Here is a 22095-nt window from a genome sequence, read left to right as displayed (position 1 = left end):
ATATATATATATATACACGTTATGGGATATGACCCGTTCTGTCTCTGCTCTCTCCCACCACTACACCCACGATGCCCAGCCAAACACAGCGTCAATTTCGGCACCATACATGGACATTTTTCAGTGCCCCGAAATGTGCCAATTCCGTCCTCAAATTTTGTGGACATTACTAAAATGATTTGTTAGAGAAGATTGGTAGATCTGGTAGATAAGATATACATCAATATTTTATCATGGCATATGAATGATACTCAGTAAACAGACTGCACAGCTTTCCTTACATAAATATTTAGAGTTGACTAGGTCAATGCACAGCGAGGTGGAATACCCCACAAACAAACCTGTGCACATGAATAAGACATTCCACACGTGATTAGCGTTCATCTGGCATGAAGCCGACAGAAAACCCACCTCATGGGTGAAGGTATAATTGTGCACCAGAGGAACACTACTGTACACACAGAAAATAAATATTGTATACCCAGGCAGCATTCTGAATGCTAATGCCCACTGCTCCGATAGCCTCTACAGTGCTCCCTTGTTAAAGGCCTAATCTCCAGCATATCACAGAGCCGGGAGGTGAAGTCCATGTTGTTCAATTAGGCGGTGCACGTGAAGGCCCAGTGCAGGCGTGTACGTTGTCATTCAGGAGGTGAAGCCCATGTCCTTTAATTAGCCGGTGTATGTATAGGGCCTTAGTGCAGTCATGTATGTTGTCATTCTTCTCCAGGCTGGATTACTGCAACGCACTTCTCAGCGGGATCCCTACTGTAGCTAGCAGGAGCCTCCGAAGCACCAATAACACCCAGAACAGCACTGCTAGGATCCTGATGAGAGTGCATAATACAAGCACATCACACCCGTCCTTCCTATATGTCCTCCCTGACAGTCTAATACAGGATCTCTCTGATAACCCATCCATGGTAATGGGCCCATGGACGTGCTGATCTTAAAATCATAAACAACGTTGAATTGGGTCGGCCCTCACCACCAGTACAGTACCAATTCTGGTGTATTTTGCCAGCCTGAGCACAGATTACACAGTTACATTGATCCTTGTCTCCTCGACTAAAAATTAACCCTGCAAATGATGACTATATTTGGATGCAGGTTTCACCCAAGTTTCAAAGATGGATAGTTATTAACTGCTACATATGATATGAGGATAAAAAGCATCACAGAATATGTGTGATATACCTACTTTAATTAATGGAGCTGCAAATTGCACACATTAAACTCATTTATGAAGGTGAGTATTATGATGAGAGATGATCTTATTAATATCTTATATTATAGTGTACTTTATAGAACGTGTCCATGAAACTACAGTGGCATTCATTCATTGGTAAGCCTACAGTTGAAATGTGGGCGCATAGAAGGCAGAGGCAATAGTGTGACATCATCATCAAACCAGGAAGTTATGCGGGAACGCCTACTGAGTGCCAAAAAACTACTTTCTGGCCTTGACAGCCGATACATCCAAACATTAAATAATGTAAAACGACGTTAAATTCACTTTGACACTCGATTTTCCACTGGATTTGCCATTCACTTTATGCATGTGCATACCCTCTATATGTCTACATAGTTATAATATAGGTCATTATTATACTTAGTGTTGTGTCGGTCATGAACGGACGAATCAAATGAACTGGTTCTTTTTGGTGAACGAATTGCACCCGTTCACGATCCGTTCAGGCCGTGCAGTTGCAAATGCGAGACGGTGAGAGGCTGTTCCGTTCCTCTTTCCTCATTCAGCTAATCAGCGCGAGCTGGAGGGCGGGGCCAGGCTCTCCCGTCTACCACATCACAGAACAGGCCGCTAGTAGAGGAGCAGAGGAGCAGGGTGTGGTGTAGACTGGCTGACTGTCAATCTGAAAACCCACCATACAGACTCCATCTTAGCCCATAACACTTGCCGTAGTACTTGCCTTAGCGTCGACCACCTACAGGCGTATGCATAGGCTCAACATATGTAACTTAAATAGCACTTTATGTAGACATAGCACTCTATAGTGTATACACATAGTTTCATTATGACTATTTTTATTTGTTTATTTGTCTAAATTGTAAATTGTAGGCAAGTGTTTCCATCCCACATTTGCGCATTTCAATATATAGCCCGAAGTCCACCTCCTTTTTTGCCGTCAATTTAATTCAGGAAAACTGTGCATGAAAACATGTGATGGAACCTCTGTATTGCCTCCCTCTCTATCTCTCTCTGTTGGAGAGCCTGCATGGTGACTCTCTTCCAGGTGACAGAGCACATAATGAGACCTAAGATGAGCTGCAAACACCAATCTGTCTACGTGTGACACAGCCAGTTGAGCTTGACAATGAGGAGATGTCAGAGAGAGAGAGAGAGAGAGAGAATGTCTCTTACTCCTCCGACTGTGTGTCACTGGGTGGAAGTAGTATTCAAGGTGCAAGAAGTAGCCTATAGTGGTATGTTGTTGCGACCGTACCTGTATGTCGCCGTTTACTGTGACCATCTGCTAAACCTGTCTGTCCGTCCTTCACAACTTGTGACACACTCCATTATGGCCGTGACACGCTCCATATATGGCTGACTCCATATGAAGATCACAACACTGATCTCAAAACCCAGGATAGACATACATGGAGAAGACTGGATCATCACCTAGATCTGCATGGAGCCGGCCAGCAACTCTACTGTCAAACTCTACTCTTTGATTGCCAGTGAAAGGAGAAAGGTACGAGGAGCTCATGTCCGGGCTGAACATTGCAGTCCATTAATGAATAAGGCATCGTCCCGCCAGGGCCTTTATATAAAGGAACATCAGAGACATTGAACGCGATCTGAAAACCAGAGTCTGTCTACAAATTTTAGAATAGATACTTTTAAAAGTTTTTCATGAATAGTGGTGCTATGATTTTTTTTGATTTTTTTTACACACAGCCAAAACGATTTGATGAGACAAAGAGATGGAAAAATGAAGAGGGTGAGTAACATTTGCGTGCGTGCGTGCATGCGCATGCACACGCCTGTTAGGAGGTGGCAAGAAGCAATCAAGGTCAATACAAAGCAGCCCATGGACACACACAAACACGAAGAAACGAATGTTGCTGTTCAGAATTCATTAAAGCACTTATTTCCTCTGTAATCAATTCCCATCGCGCGCACACACACACACACACAATTTACTTTTTGAGTGGTGAAAACACTCCATTGCCTAGCAATGTTTGTCCCTGGCTGCCTGTGTCCCTGGGTTCGTCCAAGCACGGAAATAGCGTTTTTTTCACCGCCAAGTGTCAGCGCAGCCGCACGCACGCACACACACACACACACACACACACACACACACACACACACACACACACACACACACACACACACACACACACACACACACACACACACACACACACACACACACACACACACACACACACACACACACACACACACACACACACACACACACACACACACACACACACACACACACACACACACACACACACACACACACACACACACACACACACACACACACACACACACACACACACACACACACACACACACACACACACACACACACACACACACACACACACACACACACACACACACACACACACACACACACACACACACATCCCGCAGGGGTCTGTTCTCTCCCCCATGCTGTTTAACCCATTTAGACTTGAGGACGATTCTACAAATGCCTTCTAAATCCTGACAGTTTTCGTCAGCTCTCAAACATTTTCATGTCAAAAATATATGTAATTGGCCGCCGACTCCCATCTGAAAATAGATTGTTCCAGGGATCCCCTAAGAAGCAAAGATGAGTTAAAAACATTTGCTCTGAAAGAATATATATTCAAAGATTTGCGGCCCATTTTGACGATTTTTCAAAAATAGCAGATCTGCTATTTTTCAATAGCTAAATTATAGCAAGAATTATACCAAAAGGGGTTCCCGTACAGAATGGGTTAAAATCCACACTCACGACCCACCGGATACATTTCAACATCCAGAAGCGAGCATGGAATCCTCCCTGAGATTGAGTAAGGACATGCTCTGATTGGCCATGCAGTGCACGTGTGCAAGGACACGCTGCGATTGGCCAGTATAGCCACTTTGAGTGGCAGTCGGGGCAAACGCTCTCGCTAGAACATGATTTACTATTCTGTCCATATCGGTTCACATTGCACAACTCCAATGGGGCTGAGTCGTCGAGTGAACTTCGCAACGTTTGACACGGGAACTTGCACGCTCGGTGGTCTCTCTCGTGGTTCAAGATCTCTTGAGACGGCGCCCCTCCGCCGCGGTCTAAAACGGTACTTTATCCCCTACTACTAGTATGAGCGGGACGTGACCATTTACTCAAATGCAAATACGACTCCATGCTCGCCATCCAGACATGACGGTAAGCTGACGACCTATAGCCATCATGCTGCAAATACCAACATCATGGAAGGCGATAGAAGATGGTCTCTATTAACCACTTCCAAAACAAGACAGTGTCGGTGGCATACTGTACATACAGTAGGCTACTACCGCAACAACAGAGAAGCAAAAAACACCACCACCACCAAAGCCGCCAGGGAGTTGCCGGTTCAATTCCCCCCATCGTTCTAACCTGCATGTCTCTATCATTTGAGATTAGCTGGTATTTGGTTAGAGAGAGGGAGCAGGATGGGGGGGGGGGTGTTATTGGAACCAATATCTGGATGATAAACAAAGGTAGAGAAGGAAGAGAGGATATTATTGCAGTGTCTCCTCTCCTCTCCTCTCCTCTCCTCTCCTCTCAATCACATATTTTCTTTCCTCCCTCGTTCTCTGGATGATGAACGAGTGCCTGGTCGACTCATCCATCTCCTGGGCAGCTCCATCTATCTATCACACGCGCACGAACACACACACACAAACGCATGCACGCACACACACGTTTGTATTACTATACTTAGACACCACTGAAAATAGCTGTAAGTAACCGTAAAATGGCCGAAGAATAGCAGCAATTGTTCAGTGCGTAACGTCCATAGACAACCGGTAAGTAGCCTACAGTAGCGGCTCTTGGTGATGTTGGTTGGAGGGGCTGCCTAAGAAATCTTATGCTACGGGCCAATATACGATAGTATATGCTGATTGATTGATTGATTTATTAACAGTTTGCAGAATTACAGTACAACTCAATACAAAAACATGCTATCCATTGTTCACCCTATACTACAGCATGTTCACAGAATGAATACTGGTCTCTACAGCAACAACAGCATCAGCATCACATTCCACAACAACCCAGTACCCATGCAGTGCTACTCAGAAAATCTATTACACTATGCTACCCAACTAGTTCAACCTGCAGCAATAGCATCATATTCCAGATATCAAAGTACAGCAATGACACTATACTACAGGCCTATACTTTGTTACAGCAAATGCTCCACAACAACAGAAGTGCATGCCCACAACAAACACTCCACTGAACATTGTTTGTATTTGTATGTACAGATAGCTGCTCTTATACTGTCATTAATAATAACAGTACGCATGCACGCACGCACACACGCACGCGCGCAACTGGCGCAAACGGGCCGTTTGCGCCAGTTGCGTTGCGCGCGCGTCGGTGCCGTTTCGAAACAAGCAACTTGCAAGGCACACACACATGCACGCACGTGCGCACGCACACGGCACCGAAACAACACACGCACACAAACACAGCCTCTCTCTCTCTCTTCCCAACTCAATGAGAGCTAGAGCCACTTTCAATGTGATTAAACCAGCGATTATGTTTCTTAACTTTGTGAGATGAATGAAGCAGACCACTCTACCTTTCTGTGGGTCCGGTGTGCGGTCAGCTGTCTGCCCCAAGCAAGAATTTCAAACTCACAAAACGTATTCTTCGTATCCTTTCCTTTTGTTATATGATCCAAAATGGACGATATGCTCCCAGTCTCTTAACTTCATTTTCCCCTCCACGGACACGGGACAAAACGGATTATAAAGTAAATAATAAACTTATTTCATTTAAAATACTTCCACCCGCCATTCTTTCACATCATAAACAACCACACACGAGCAGGTGCTGTGATTGGTCAATAGCCAATGACCTCACGGTCTGAGGTGGGCATTAGGGCTGAGCACAGCCCTCTATTGGCTCTGGGGCTGAGATATTTTAGCCCCAATGGCAAGTAAACCAAGCAGGCGTGTCTTGGCAGCTGTCAATCATTCAACGCAATGAAAGCCAATGAAAGCATTTTGGGCTGTAAAAAATCAGCCCATTTTGACCTATTTTGTGTTTTTCTTGTAACTATTTGATGCTGTTGCTGCTTTAGATTATACCAGAATATAAAAGTATCTATTCTAAAACATTTTAATAATAATTTCTCATCTTTACTCCATAAGATAGGGGGAGCACGATGAAAAGTTATCAAATAATGTGTTTTTGAGGGGCGCTAGCCTATATACAGCTTTAGTCCCCACATCTCAATATTTGCCATTGACAATGAACGGAGAAATTAGGTCAAAATTCCGCTAAATATGACGTAAATTAAATCATGATGTATGATGATAAGAGTGCCCCTCACTTCACACAGGTGTGATTTTTCTTTGATATGAGGTAGGGACAGGCAATATGACAAAATATTATATCACAATATCTTTTCAGAAATGATCACAATATTGATATTCATCTGGATATCATATTTTTTATATAATCTATATAATCAATTTGTTTTTATACTGATAGACTATCAGTTTGTAACACATTTCACTGGGGACCCCCTTGAAACCCCGTCAAGGACCCCTGGGACTCCCCTCCCCCCCAGAAGAGTGCCAGGAGAAGAGCCTGTCTAAAAATTACCAAAGGACTCGCATGGAATGCTAGGATTGTTTAAACACATTTCCTAGCAGGTCATCCTTCAACTTAAACTCTGCTAGGTGACATTACAGTAGCCTCTATGTATACGTTGCTTAGAATTGGCTGTATTATGATAACCTCCGGGTGACTTTTAAAGTAGCCTATATGTTAGAATTGGCTCTGTATTATGACCCATTCAGGAGTTTGGGAGTTTTAAGCATTATGTTACACTTTAGCTATTGAAAAATAGCAAATCTACGAGCTCTACAAGCTTGTATATCTGCTATTTTTTTTAAAGTCGTGGAAATGTGGTGCACATCTTTGAATATAGGCCTAAATCTTTCAGAGCGAACATTTTTAATTCAAATCTTTGCTTCTGGGGGGGGGGGGGGGGGGGGGTCCATGGAACTACATATTTTCAGATGGGGGTCCGCAGCCAAATACAGATAATTCTGGTGGGTCCGACTCCTTGACATGAAAAAAAGTTGAGCACCTGCACTGACATAGAAACAGGTTTTTCACAAAATCGTCAGGATTTAGAAGCAAGTTTTGGGCCTCAGGACTAAATGGGTTAAATTATGTTGAACTCTGGGTGACATTACATTACATTATTAGTCTATACTGTACGTTAGAATGACAGTAGTCTATACGTTATAATTGGCTGTAATAAATGATGTATGACTGACTGACTGGCGTCAGAGTACATGTCTTATTGACGGCAGTGTTGTTTTTGGCAGCACATCTCTATTTTAGTTTTAGTCATAGTCTCTTGAAACGTTTTCATTTAGTTTCAGTCACATTTTAGTCACCTGGAATGTTTTAGTGTTTAGTCTAGTTTTAGTCGACTAAATATCATAAGATTTCATATATATATCATGATTTAATTTACGTCATATTTAGCGGAATTTTGACCTAATTTCTCCGTTCATTGTCAATGGCAAATATTGAGACGTGTGGGGACTAAAGCTGTATACAGTAGGAGGGGCTAGCGCCCCTCAAAAACACATTATTTGATAACTTTTCATCGTGCTCCTAAAATAATTTGTGTGCTACGAGATTTTTCAACTTAGGCGCACACGTGCTACTTGGAAAAATGCTAAGCGTCGAGCCCTGTGCTCAGCACTGCCCCCTGTCCCCTAGGCCTGGTCAGTGCAGGCTTTGATTAAACGTCTTCTAGGAAATCTATATTTCTCTCATTAGATGCTTCCTCCTCTTTCTCTCTCTCTCTCTCTCTCTCCTCCCTCACTGTCCATCCATTCACACCTCCCACACACTATACCGCTCTAATTACAGTCCTCCCTCCATCCCTCCATCATCCGTCTCCCCCTCCCTCCCCCAATGCATCTATCCATCCATCACCTCCAATCCTCTCTCCCCCAATCGGGGGGCATACATTAGTCCGACATACTCAGCCGTGGCTTCCGTCTGCGGTTAGGTTTAGGTGGAGGGTTAGGGTTTGGGTTAGGGTTAGAGATTAATAGGACGTCGGACTAACGCTATGCATAGTCGCGTTCCCCTCAGTGGTTAGATCTTTTTCCAAGGGGCGGTTACAAAAATATTCCCATATATTTGGTCCTCCAATACTGCTGGTTCGCGAAATATACGCCCAGAATTGCCTCCCAGACCAGACTCAATCTGCCTGCCTGCCTGGGGTAATATGCATTGCAACAGCAGATTGAAGGCTGGCTATACACGAGGCTACATCCATTGTTCCATCCTCCCTCCATCCCTCCCTCCATGGCATTGATTCTTCCCTCTAAATATTTCTCCCCACGTGTTCGTTTTCCCTTTTCCTCTCCTTTACACATCTGTTACTCCTCCTTCTCAAAACTCCAAAATGTCGAAACGCCCTGACTCCACAGTACCAATACCAGGCCTCCTCCATAAAGCCCTGGCTCCACAGTACCAATACCAGGCCTCCTCCATAAAGCCCTGGCTCCACAGTACCAATACCAGGCCTCCTCCATAACGCCCTGGCTCCACAGTACCAATACCAGGCCTCCTCCATAAAGCCCTGACTCCACAGCACCAATACCAGGCCTCCTCCATAAAGCCCTGACTCCACAGCACCAATACCAGGCCTCCTCCATAAAGCCCTGGCTCCACAGCACCAATACCAGGCCTCCTCCATAAAGCCCTGACTCCACACGGTACCTCTCAGACCTCCTCCATAAAGCCCTGACTCCACACGGTACCTCTCAGACCTCCTCCATAAAGCCCTGGCTCCACACGGTACCTCTCAGACCTCCTCCATAAAGCCCTGACTCCACACGGTACCTCTCAGACCTCCTCCATAAAGCCCTGGCTCCACACGGTACCTCTCAGACCTCCTCCATAAAGCCCTGACTCCACACGGTACCTCTCAGACCTCCTCCATAAAGCCCTGACTCCACACGGTACCTCTCAGACCTCCTCCATAAAGCCCTGGCTCCACACGGTACCTCTCAGACCTCCTCCATAAAGCCCTGGCTCCACACGGTACCTCTCAGACCTCCTCCATAAAGCCCTGACTCCACACGGTACCTCTCAGACCTCCTCCATAAAGCCCTGGCTCCACACGGTACCTCTCAGACCTCCTCCATAAAGCCCTGGCTCCACACGGTACCTCTCAGACCTCCTCCATAAAGCCCTGGCTCCACATGGTACCTCTCAGACCTCCTCCATAAAGCCCTGACTCCACACGGTACCTCTCAGACCTCCACCATAAAGCCCTGGCTCCACACGGTACCTCTCAGACCTCCTCCATAAAGCCCTGACTCCACACGGTACCTCTCAGACCTCCTCCATAAAGCCCTGACTCCACACGGTACCTCTCAGACCTCCTCCATAAAGCCCTGACTCCACACGGTACCTCTCAGACCTCCTCCATAAAGCCACTCACGAAACATGCAGTCCACAGACTTGAACCTCCTCTCTGTCCACAAAACAAACCGTGGAACCTTGGGGGACAGAGCCTTCAGTGTGGCAGCCCCTCTTCTCCCAGTGGAGATTGACCATGCTCCAGCCTCTTTTAAGGCTGCATTGAAAAGACACCTGTTCTCTCAGTATAGTCCTTTGTTAGTCGTTCATTGTTTTTGATGTAAAGCATCCTTGGGTTCATGAAACGCACTATACCTGTATAAATTCAAGCTATTAGTACTTCCTTTCCTTTCCTCTCTTCTCCTCTCATTGCCTCCCAGGCCCGGACTGGACAGTCTGGCAATTCTGCCATTTGCCAGAAGGGTGGGGTGGGGGCAAGGTGGGGCCGGCCCAAGCACAGAAAAAAACACCGGCCTGCTGCCGGCCGGCACAATCCGGCCCAGTCCACTCTGTCCATAATGGGTTGAAGTGAATGTGACATTGGTGGAGGGGTGGTGGAGCCTCTGAAGTGGTTTGCTCCGTTTTACTGTGACGTATGCTAATTTAAAAAGGGCTGGCGCGGTGAAGGACATTAACAGGTAACACAGTGGAAGAAAAAGTGAATGAAAAAGTGACATTATGGATAAAACAAAAAGTGTTGTTTTCTGCGACGAAACTGCAGAGGAGCCCGGCTAGCACTAGCAGCACCGCTGCGGGTGGTGTTTCACCAAGCGCTGCTGCTCCGGTTCCACCACCACCACCACCGTGCACCCTGAGGACCCCGAGCCCGAGGACTTGGACCGGGGGAGGAGTGTCTGAGTCAGGACGAGAATAATAATGTTACGGCTGAGGCTGAAGTGATTGAAAAAGAAGCATGTAGGCGACCTAATGTTAGTGAGGTTGTCGCTGATCATAATTATGTAGAAGCTGTTGTGTGCATAGTACGCAGCACAATGTTGGTGTGTGTGTTACAGTGTTTGTTTTTGGATGTTGCTGTGCCATGCTCTTGCCTCTTTGTCTGCGTGCGAAAGAGTAACTATTCCGTTTGCCTTAATTATTTATAGGCTATTTGATGATTATGCGTAAAGCCATGCTCAGTGGGAGTATGGTGCTCTAGTGGCTGACTGGATGAAGTCAGCAGGCAGTTGTTGTTGTTGACCGTTGTTTTGTATGAAGATGTATAGTATTAACGAGTACAAGTAGATGACAAGTGAGCAAAATGGAGCCGGCCGGTGGCCATTGGCCTATAAATTCAAATATAAACATCTAAAATGGTTCAGTAATAATTAGCATAGGTTATTATTAACGAAAAACCTCTAATGCTATTTTAAATTGGTCTAGTAAAGTTAGTAACTAATCAGAAGCGGCAACAGAGCTATACCAATCAGATTAAATAGGCTAACTAAGCCTACAACGTTTGACAAGCAATATTCAAAATAAACTAACTAACACAATGATATGTTTCATTTTATATACATTTAGAACACTATTTGCACTGTTATTTAAACCGTAAAACGATAATGTCCAAAAGTAATGCGTGGTTTTGACATAATGACATCATAGGGCCGGTGACCATCACAGATGCCAGGACGGTTTTCTTAGCCAATCCGTGCCTGTTGCCTCTCCTAAGAAATGAGAGAGTTGTTAAATTTATATAAAGCACAGCCATTATTTGTCATGAAATATCATCCAACACAATACAAGACGGCTCATTGTTTTGTTAGGCTTTTGTCTGTGAGCTGCATGATGTAATGTTCAGATTTCTAGTAGTAGTTCTCTACAAAGAGTCACCCGAAAGGGAACGCAAATGCATGCACACATGCGCACACGCACGCACACACACACACACACACACACGCACACGTCGGTAGAGGATGATTTGAGGAGCCCCCTCCGCCTCTCTCTCACTTTCGGTTCCATTCCTCTCTTGGCTCCCTGCTGGGAGCGTATTGTTGCCCTCCTCTTTCTCATCCACACCTTCATCCCTCCACCTCTATTGTCCTGCTACGTCGCTTGCAAAATCTCTCTGTCACTCTTCAAATTAATGGATCTCTTTTTCATTGTTTATGATCTCGGTCTCTCTTTCAATCTTGTCTCATTCTATCATGATCGACACGCTTTCGCACACGCACTTTAATCAAAAGTCAGGTGTGCTAAAGTTGTGACGAATGGATTTCAAGTTCAGAGTGAGTCTAAACAGAGAGGACAATACACACTCAACATCACAAAAGGACACACGCAGGCACTCACTGCCTCCGCAAGGACATGCACAGAGGGGGGACACCCACAGTCACCATCACGCAGGGACAGACACAAAGACAGTCACACCCAGGCAGGGGCAGACACATAAAGACAGTCACACCCACGCAGAGACAGACACAAGGACACCCGCGTGTCACATGTCAGCAGGCAGCAGCAGTATACCGAAGATACGACCGCTATGTCCTGCCGGGCAGACACAGCAGGGGTTGAACATTTTTGGTTTGAATTCCTTTGTTTCAGCAACACTCCTCCTGTTTTTGTCCTCTGGAGTCTAACGGGGGTGTAAGTAACATCCAACCATCTTCATCCGCTTATCCGGAGTCGGTTCACGGAGGCAACTGTTCCAACAGAGAATTAACCCCAGACTTCTCTTTGTCGGGTCAAATTAGCTACGTCAACCGGACGCGTTCCAAGGCCTGCATGGAGATAGATTTCCCCTCATCTGGCACCGGGTATGGACGTGTCAGGAGATGCCCAGGAAGCATCCGCACTAGATGCCTGAACCACCTTAACTGGCTCCTTTACACGTGAAGGAGCAGAGGAGAGTTCCTCTCGGATGACTGAACTTCTCATCCTATCTCTATAAAGGAGATGCCAACCACCCGTCTGAGAAAACCCAATCTGGCTGCTTATCCGCGACCTTATTCTTTCATGATGAGACGAATGAAGACTGCTCAGTATACAGATCTTTGCGACTGTAATACCACTCCTGTTGCTTCAACACACACACCCACCCATGTGCGCGTGCACGCGTACACACACACACACACACACACACACACACACACGATACAGTACCACAGAGTAGCACTTAAACAGAGAACAACATTGTCTGACTAATTTACAACTAAATGGTCTCTAATTACAATGATTATTAATTTGCGCCTCGATTTCAAACAGTCAGCACTCAGCACTATTTCACAGGCAGTCCATGCATTCATGCCTGCACACTCTCTCTCACACACACACACACACACACACACACACACACACACACACAGACACTCACGCACGGACACACACACAGGATCCTAATTGTCCAGACTGAAGCCCTGTAGGCAATACTGGCACTGGCCTCCAATGGTTCAGGTCAGGAGCTTCGTAGTAAGGCTCGTTGACTATTCCTCAAGCGCGTCTCCTCTTACCTGCGGGGTTACCCAGGGCTCCATCCTTGGTACGATCCCGTTCTCCTTATATATGTTGGCCCTTGGAACTATCCTTAAGAAACACAACATCACATTTCACTTTTACGCAGTCAAATGATGAAAACCAGACATGTTGGGCGCCAGGGTCTGTGGCCAGTTGTGATTGAACAATTTGGGCATTCAGAAGACGCTCTTCACCAGCGCAAATTGTTGCGTGCAGAGAGAACAGTAGTGCCTCCAAGAAGCTTGGATACCAGGTAAACACTGAGTACCAGGTAAACACTGAGTACCAGGTAAACACTGAGTCTAGCATCTGATTCTGTCTAAACAACATGCCGTTAAACTTGTGTGTGTCCAATGTCCATTGGAACACGGGCTGCACTCAATACCATGTACAATGTTTTTGTCTACAGTAGACAAAAACATTAGACTAGACAGTCTACTTAATTAGTCTAGTCTCGTAGCCAGATAACTGTCACATTCTCCAAATACTATAAAAAGTGTGGAACTACACTGAAATGTGAGTAAGGCATTTCCGTTCACGAAATATATTTAAAAAATACTTTACATAAAAGAATATATATCCATGTCTGGTTCCGAGACATTGCCAAAGCATTTCCAAAAATGTTGAGAACCCCTGGCTTAGATGATTTTGATTCATATTAGGATAAATTTTATTTAATGTTTTTTTAATGTTATGTTAATGCTCACAACCCTTTGCTTGTAGATCAGATATTTAACTATTTTGAGAACAAAAAATAAAAAAATAAAAGGTTTTGGTTTGGAGTCATACAAAGACATGCAAGGTTTTTAAAAAGTGCACAGTTTTCATGCCAAAACACCACATCTGTTACGCAGATAATTAATAACAAGTAATGATTATAAATCAGGACTGAAACGGTGTAGTCTCAGGTGCTTCTCTACAACTCATACTGTATTTCTATAAACGGTGTAGTCTCAGGTGCTTCTCTACAACTCATACTGTATTTCTATAAACGGTGTAGTCTCAGGTGCTTCTCTACAACTCATACTGTATTTCTATAAACGGTGTAGTCTCAGGTGCTTCTCTACAACTCATACTGTATTTCTATAAACGGTGTAGTCTCAGGTGCTTCTCTACAACTCATACTGTATTTCTATAAACGGTGTAGTCTCAGGTGCTTCTCTACAACTCATACTGTATTTCTATAAACGGTGTAGTCTCAGGTGCTTCTCTACAACTCATACTGTATTTCTTGCAGTGAATTTATGGCCTTGCTATAGAACCGACGCCGATGTACTGCCGCTGTGGCCAATGAGGCGATGACTACATATTTATGCATACTATATTTATGCCTATATGAGTTCATCCCGTTTGCCCCCCATCCACTCCCTGACCGACCTGCAGGGGTCTCTCTCTCTCTCTCTCTCTCTCTCTCTCTCTCTCTCCTCACATAAATCAGGTGTTTCGTGTAAACAGTGATGATGAACAGTCCAACAGAGATACTGGGTGGGTCAGCATCAGTCCAGATCTGTGACAGTGTGCTGGCATACAGCTTGAACACACACACACGCACGCACTCACATTAGTGCTGCTGCAACATTTAACTCAGAGACACACCAGATCTAGATAGGAGCCAGGAGTGATGTGCTGTCTGTCTGTCTGTCTGTCTGTCTGTCGATATTCCCCCCATTACAAGATCACAGCGTATCCTCCATCGGCTATTCTCACTATTTTTGGAATATGGGCTTGAGTGATAATTCATTCATGTATTTTGACACACAATGTGTGCGGCCTCAGAATGTGTTAAATGGTGTTTGTGGGAGAGACACAAGACAGGGAGATAAAACAGAGTGATATGGAAACATTTCATGAGGTATTTGAATGCTGTCTGTTATAACCAATAAAGTGAAAATGGTAAATGGTACATGCCAGTGACTTCATTTAAAGCGCTTTACAGTTCACCCTGTAACGCATATGGCCAGTGGTGGAAAGTAAGGACTTTTTTTTACTTTGAGTATTTCCAATTTTCAGTACATATTGTACATTTTCTCCACTACATTTATTTGATATACTTTGTATATTCTGATTACTACAAAACCAACAGTAACCACTTCAGCCCTATTTCGGCCATTTGAAAATAGCCGATCTACAAGCTCACAATGCGTCACAAGCTCCAAGGCGCTATATAAACTATGGGGTATTATCATAGACTGCAAAATATATGGACAAAGCGTTCCCCGGATCTAACATGGACGTAAAATGAAGCCTGTAATTCCTTGCACTGTAAGTCGCCATATTTCTAGATCCGTTTGGGCCCAGCTGGCCATTGACTTTAAACTAGTGACTGGAAGCAGAAAGTATTCATGACCATGTTTATTAAGGTAATACAGTCTAGGTGAAGTTGGGTTTTTTTGGGCCCAATGACAGCGCCACAACAGGCCATTATATGAACTTTCAGGAAGTCCCGATTTCCTTAGTGGCTTCATGAAATATCTGTCTGACTGCCCCCCTGGGTATTATGGGGTACACAAGGTGGGCATACTGTAGGAGGGGCTAGCGCCCCCCAGGGCTCCAGACTAACTTTTTCACAGGTAGCACTGGTGCCACCTACCTTTTCAGTTGTATAGCACCGCAGCACTGTATTAATACATGACCTTATCACCAAGGCTAGCAAAAGTTTTCTTGGCTGAAGCATAAATGCCTTAAATTAAGCACATAACATGTTATATTTCTCACTCACACATTCTAAAGGAAATTATTATAATGAATAAACCTATAGTGCATTTTTCCATATCGTAATTATCATTTGGCTACTGTATATGAAATAGAAATGAGACACACCCCTTAACTTCTGCATGGGCATGTTCAAAGGATATTTAACACTGAGGTGCCCACGTGCCCACTCTTCCTGCACCCTTTTGCAATGTGAAATGCCACCGAATTCATAATCGTTGCCCACTTTCCTCCTGTCTTTTCTTTATATGGAATGAACATGTGAAAGCTGATGTGCTTTTACTGTGAAGGGGAAAGTTTCTAAACGTCTCAGCCTGCATATTTCCAGTGCTGATCTACAATCTCACAACGTGTGGTGGACGCGACGCGTTGTGAGCTTGTAAATCTGCTATTTTCAGCATGCAACACCACGTCGTACGACGAAGAATATACCAGGTTTCACGTGGGAGATGTATTTTGTTCGAGGCGATCATGTATGTAGCCTGACCTGCATACAGTCTATGGCCTGCACACAGCGCTACTCGACGCAAAATAACAAGCTATTGGAAGCTATTTTTCAACAACAAGATTACCGTGTTTGGGGTCGGGGACGAGGCCCATATGTTGTGTCTGCTGTCTCCGTGGATTCAGCGACAGCAATGCACAGCATGCATCATCATAGTTGTGAAATGTGTGCTAAGTGTGCGCTCCAGGGAAATTAGCCGATGCTGAAATCAGTTTAGTTTTTTCCGGGGTTGATCAGTGAGTGTGCCGCCGCTGTTGATCTCACGCGTGTCGTGTGCAGACCGGTGCAGACCTTAGAGTATATATGAATAGAGAAGACACCCGAGTTCTCCTTCCATCCACTTGCATTAAGTTGCTCAAAAGCGCACGAGGCGATTTCACTCCTCCTTCCTGGTAGGAACAGAGTGCATTCTGGGACGGATTGCAATGGTGAGTGGCCCCAAACACATGTGTGTTCATGTGTTTGGGGCCAGGCTGCAATACCTTCATTCGGCCACTATGTCCATTTCGCCTCAGGGTTTCCTCTGGGTGCCTTCTCTATTCATATATACTCTAAGGTGCAGACAGACAGGCAGAGAGAGAGGGAGCGAGAAAGAGAGAGAGGAGGCGCGGAATGAGCGAGAATAAAGTAATATTTTATTATCGCGCTAATGCCCGTGCTTCATGGTTGAGGCTGGGAGTGAAAGCAATAAGTAGCACCGGTGCGACCTCGTTCAAATTTAACTCGCACATTAAGAAATTAAGTCGCATATGCGACCTAATAGGTCACACGCTGGAGCCCTGGCGCCCCCCAAACATTTGAGTACTTTTCCCACCACTGCATCTGGCTGACTATAGATATAGTACAATAATGACATCTGCAATTTGGACACAGCAACACCGGCCTGTTCTTTAGTTAACACCAGAGGCACTCGGCCACCCATGTTCCATCCTGTCTATACAGTATGTGCTGCTGCATTGTGGGACATTGTGTCATCCTCTGTGGATAACGGTAGGCCTACATGATGACCTGTACAGTACATCTTAGACTTAGGTCTACTCTGGACTCTGGACTCCCACACGTCATCAGCTATGGAAAACCATTGGCAAAATGGCAAAATAAATTGCAAAAAAACATTATCCCAACAGATTCAGCTGCGGAGCTTTGGGAGATTCTGTCTTGAGAGATTAGGTGGGAACTGGCAGCTGTGACTGGTACGAACGGCAACAGATGACAGAACAAGTTCCAGAAGTAGCACTTACTGTATGTTCCATTGTGTGAGCGATAAAGGGAAATGACTGCGAAACGGGAGACAATTGCATATACACGTACGTCATTTAAACAGCACTTTGACACCCATTTGTGATTTGTCCAAAATTCATATTGTGATTATGTGTGGAAATTGGATTATTCATGAATGTGAAAAGGAACCAACTGGTTCCTGGATGACCCAAACCAGAGTTGGATGATTTTTGGACGTAAGCCATTATCATTGGAATCTCTTTTTAGTATTTTTGGTCTCTGGGTTAGGGTTAGGGTACATTTGCCCTGAAATTTGTCTTACTCTCATCCCAACTATTAGGAGCTGTGGGGAAGTGTCCCGTGGAGCAGTTAGGGGTTAGAACTTTGTCTTGCAAAGACACCAGACTGGGCAGGCGAGGGAACCGGCAACCTTTTGATCACCAGACGGCCTCTATAAGCCCACCAATCACAGTATTACACTGCCTTCCAGCAGTTTGCTTAGGTGATAGAGACAAGCTTGTTAATTTATAATTTCATGTCTCCCTGTGCAGTGCCTATAATGTACGTTGGATAGCGAAATTATCTCATCTACAAGCTCGCAATGTGCCAAAATGTGTTATGATCCTAAAAAAACGGAGTGACAACTTTCACCCTACAACGATTTGCATGTTGACTTTCAAGGATGCAGCAGACATGTTACATAATATGACACGGCATTTGGTGCCTTTCAAATAAAATTAGTTCTGTGGGAGATTCAAATATCCCACTCAGCTCATTTCTTGCTGTCTGTGTGTTGCTCATGGGAATAATTACAACACAGGCAGGTACAGTACAAGGACAAAATATCACAGCTTGAAAAGTGAGTTTCAGTATAATTTCCAAGTCTTCACTCTACTTGAGGAAGTAATTATGATTCGTTCACTTGTCGTATTCTGTCAACACGGCATAGGCCCAAATTAGGTTCTGAGATTCTTATCTTGTAGTTGAAATAAAACCAGAAACTGTGAAATACCTTTCACAGCGAGGCACAGTTCTTGTCATCAAAAAGCGCCATTAATTACCACAAACGGAAGTAAGTTGCAACGCGTGATGAGCTTGTAGATTGGCAATTTTCAGCATGCAACCAAGTGTAAAATCAGCCATTAGGACACCATCAAGGCCTGCCAAAATAATATTTATTACATAAATACATTTATTTGACTATTATTTGACATCGTATTGAGTCGACTAAAACTAGACTAAAACTAAAACTTTTCAGATAAAATACAACTAAATCTAAATGCAATTTTATTCAAAAGACAATGAGTTGCTGTTGGGCTGTTACTTGGACTGGAGTACTCTCATTTCAATCTACACCAAATTTCTTTGCCATGAAGAACCAAAGACTGAAAAAATGGGACCCAGTGGCCTGCTTGGCGCTCAGCATCAAGGGTTGGATTGGGGTAAGTCCCTGCGACATACTAGCGTCATTTCGAGGCAGTGTACTCAGTGTACATCAAGCTGCCTTACGCTAAGGAAACAGGAGATAGGCTCCTGCCACTATGGGCCTCATGGCTTGGCGAGGCTTACTTATCTCATGAAAGATTTTACTGTGTATTGTCCTTATTCTCATCTTGTTGTGCAAACCAATATAATCTAAATCCCCCCAAACAAATCAACACGGAACGCAAACAAGACTGCATCTCAACAGGATTTTAGCGAGTCCAATGGTGTTTTGTTTTGCACTTGCAATTCCCCTCTACAGTTCTACAGAACTCCTGAGCTATTGGGCGCAATAGGCCCGTTAAGTGAGGGTTAAGCGATGTCCCCCCCCCCCCCTCCCCCCATCTTAACGACCGCGTTTAGAACCTGCTCATTGATGCCGATGAAAGAACGTTATCCCACGGTTTAATTTGCCCCTCTACAGTTTCACATTGACACACACACACACACACACACACACACACACACACACACACACACACACACACGCGCACGCACACACGCCAACTGTAGCGGCGGAGTCATTAACATCCTGCTGTTCAGCTGCATGGTAAAGTCTTCCTGGCAGTATACACAGTCATGTTTTCTGGCTCATGGCTCCTCAGAGATGCCTCCTATAATCCTGAATAGATGAGAATCTGCTCAACAAGGGGCAGGTGAACATAATTGAAATGGCGAATAGGCATTTACACACTTTTCGAGGCGCATTACAAAGTGCATACGTTTGCCAATTTCAATGTGAAAATACCCCAGAAAGGCTGCGTGTAAAAAAATGTTTTTCATGTTTGAGGCACTTTCAAAAATCTAAAATAATAAATAAGCTTGGCCCCTCCTTACTCCCTGAAAGCACCCAAATAATGCACCCCATAACACCCCTAGCCTATCATGCTCCATACCAAGCAGTTCCTACCTGAAAGCGCCCATACACGAGTTAAAAAAAGGCAATCGTATCACTTCTTTGCACTTATATCAGAGACTGAGTCACATGTCAACCGGTCTGAGTCACATGTCAACACAGTTTGCCATGTTCGGCCAGTGACTTAAGTTGCGTCTAACAGCTCACAGCCCAATGCGGACTGCCGGTTACTGCCCATAACTCCGACATCCCATTACTCCGACTATGTGACTTTGCATGCGGTTAAGGTTAGGGATAGGGTCTGTACTGCGTGGTCGGACCAACGCTCTGGAATAATGACTCAGCACCAGCCCAAGCCCAGCCCAGCTCAGGCCCCAGCACGAGGCCGGAATAATGAGCCCCTGAGCGTGAGCCCTACCCAAAGCCCCAAATCATATTCATTCAATCTCACTCTGACGTGCACCTTCTCTGCTAAACGCAGTGCACAGCTGATGCATGCTCACTCATGCTGTCTGATGCATACAAACAGACAGAACACATATACGTACGCTACTAAGAGACGTATATAAACTTGATTTACTATACATAACCAATGAATATGTGACCATTTCACAAAATGCTCACACATTATTAATTAATAGGCTACCAAGTCACATTACGTCGCTAGCGCAGAGGGGTTCAATTCACTGGTGAATACTACCGCGCGGTGGGTTGACAAGAAATATGTCTGCCCGAAATATTAATACAACAACATTGCTTGAGATCGGCCCATGGTAAAGCCAGGTTTGAATTGGTACAGTAGCCTACATATCGACTACATAGTTGCCAACACTGATATAATACTGACATACGGGCCGATATAACGGTCTGGCTCTAGTTGAAGTGATCTAATAAGGTAACAGTGGTTGTCAGATGGGAGAAGCTTTAGGAGGATGAACGATGTTGACAGGAAGAAAGTGCAGAGATTTCTCAACTGGAGGCCACAACTGTCCGTTGGTGGCTCATCTATATATCTCATATCTCATCGAATAATTACCAATCTTCCGGTTGAGTGAACGCTGGCGCGACTAGCTGCCGCTGCTCTCCGGTTGTTTTTAAAACTTTTTTATGATTCCACGCATCGCCTACAGCAGACCTTACACTTCTATGGAACTTGGTATTGCTGATCTCCACCATGGGCTCATCATAGAAGCATACTGTATCACCAGTATTGTGTTCGTTCAAGCTCGTAGCGTGCTGGGGTTCCTTACCTGGAATACCTGGTTACTGCTGCTGCTGCTCGGCTCACCAACCCGTGGAGACCATGGCGTGGATCTACAAGCTCGCTGTGAGCTTTGTGCTCGTGTGGACAGTCTTGTCCCTTTTAATCCATCCAGCGTCTACATTGATACAGTACATGAGCGCGGAGCTCACCCAACTCCGGTTCCTCCGCCCTGCCGCCCCCCCGTCTGTACTGCACCTCTTCCCGGACATCTCTCGCCCTCCTCCCCGTCGGAGATACATCCACCGCGGCTCCGGACGGAGTTATAACACCGACGACTCCACTGCCATTCAGTCGCTCTGGTCCGCCGGCCGCCGCCGTCCTCCAAAAAACACCAACAGGAGGGTGGACCGTGGATCACAGAACGCTAGCCAGCCTAGCTAGGTCGGCTAACGTTAGCTTCTCCAACCAACACTCCGACGTCAACTTTGGACTCCTCAACACCCGCTCCGTCACCGGCAAAGGACAACTACTCCAGGACCTCCTCATCGATCACAATCTCGACTGTCTCTGTCTCTGTGAGACCTGGCAAACCCCGGATGATTATTCACAATTAAATGACTGTATTCCACATGGCTTTGTTTACACCAGCAAGTCTCGTCTATCCGGAAGAGGAGGCGGTCTCGCGATTTTACATCGCGAGACTTGGAAAGTGTCTACCGTTACCATGCCAACAGTGTCACAATCATTCGAGGCTGTGGCTCTTCACTTGAATGGACCCACTCCTACCATTCTAGTCAACATTTACCGCCCTCCCAAACCAAACAAGGATTTTATTACTGATTTCACTACATTTCTCACTCATATCTGCACACTGTCACCCAATATAATTTTGCTTGGTGACGTAAATATTCATTTGGACAATAACAATCTTGCTTTCACTAAGGACTTCATCTCATGCCTGGAGAAAGGACTAGGGTGGCAGTGTTGTTGGGGGTGAGTGAAGGGCGGAGGCGGTTTATGTTGCGGAGGTGAA

General features: G+C 45.1%; 1 protein-coding gene across 1 annotated transcript in view; it reads right to left on the bottom strand.

Annotated features, from left to right (window-relative positions):
• The window catches only part of raly (RALY heterogeneous nuclear ribonucleoprotein), a 63664-nt gene extending 41970 nt beyond the window's left edge, over positions 1–21694 (bottom strand). Inside the window, exon 1 of the mRNA XM_080791461.1 lies at positions 21109–21694. The gene's annotated coding sequence lies outside the window, so the exon portion shown is untranslated. The remainder of the gene's footprint in view (positions 1–21108) is intronic.
• Positions 21695–22095: the final 401 nt, after the last annotated feature.

The sequence above is a fragment of the Protomyctophum bolini genome, assembly GCF_963924005.1.
Source record: "Protomyctophum bolini genome assembly, chromosome: 2".
In the NCBI taxonomy this organism is placed as follows: Eukaryota; Metazoa; Chordata; class Actinopteri; order Myctophiformes; family Myctophidae; genus Protomyctophum; species Protomyctophum bolini.
Note: the sequence above shows the minus strand (reverse complement) of the source record. Positions and strands in the feature narration are given on the sequence as shown.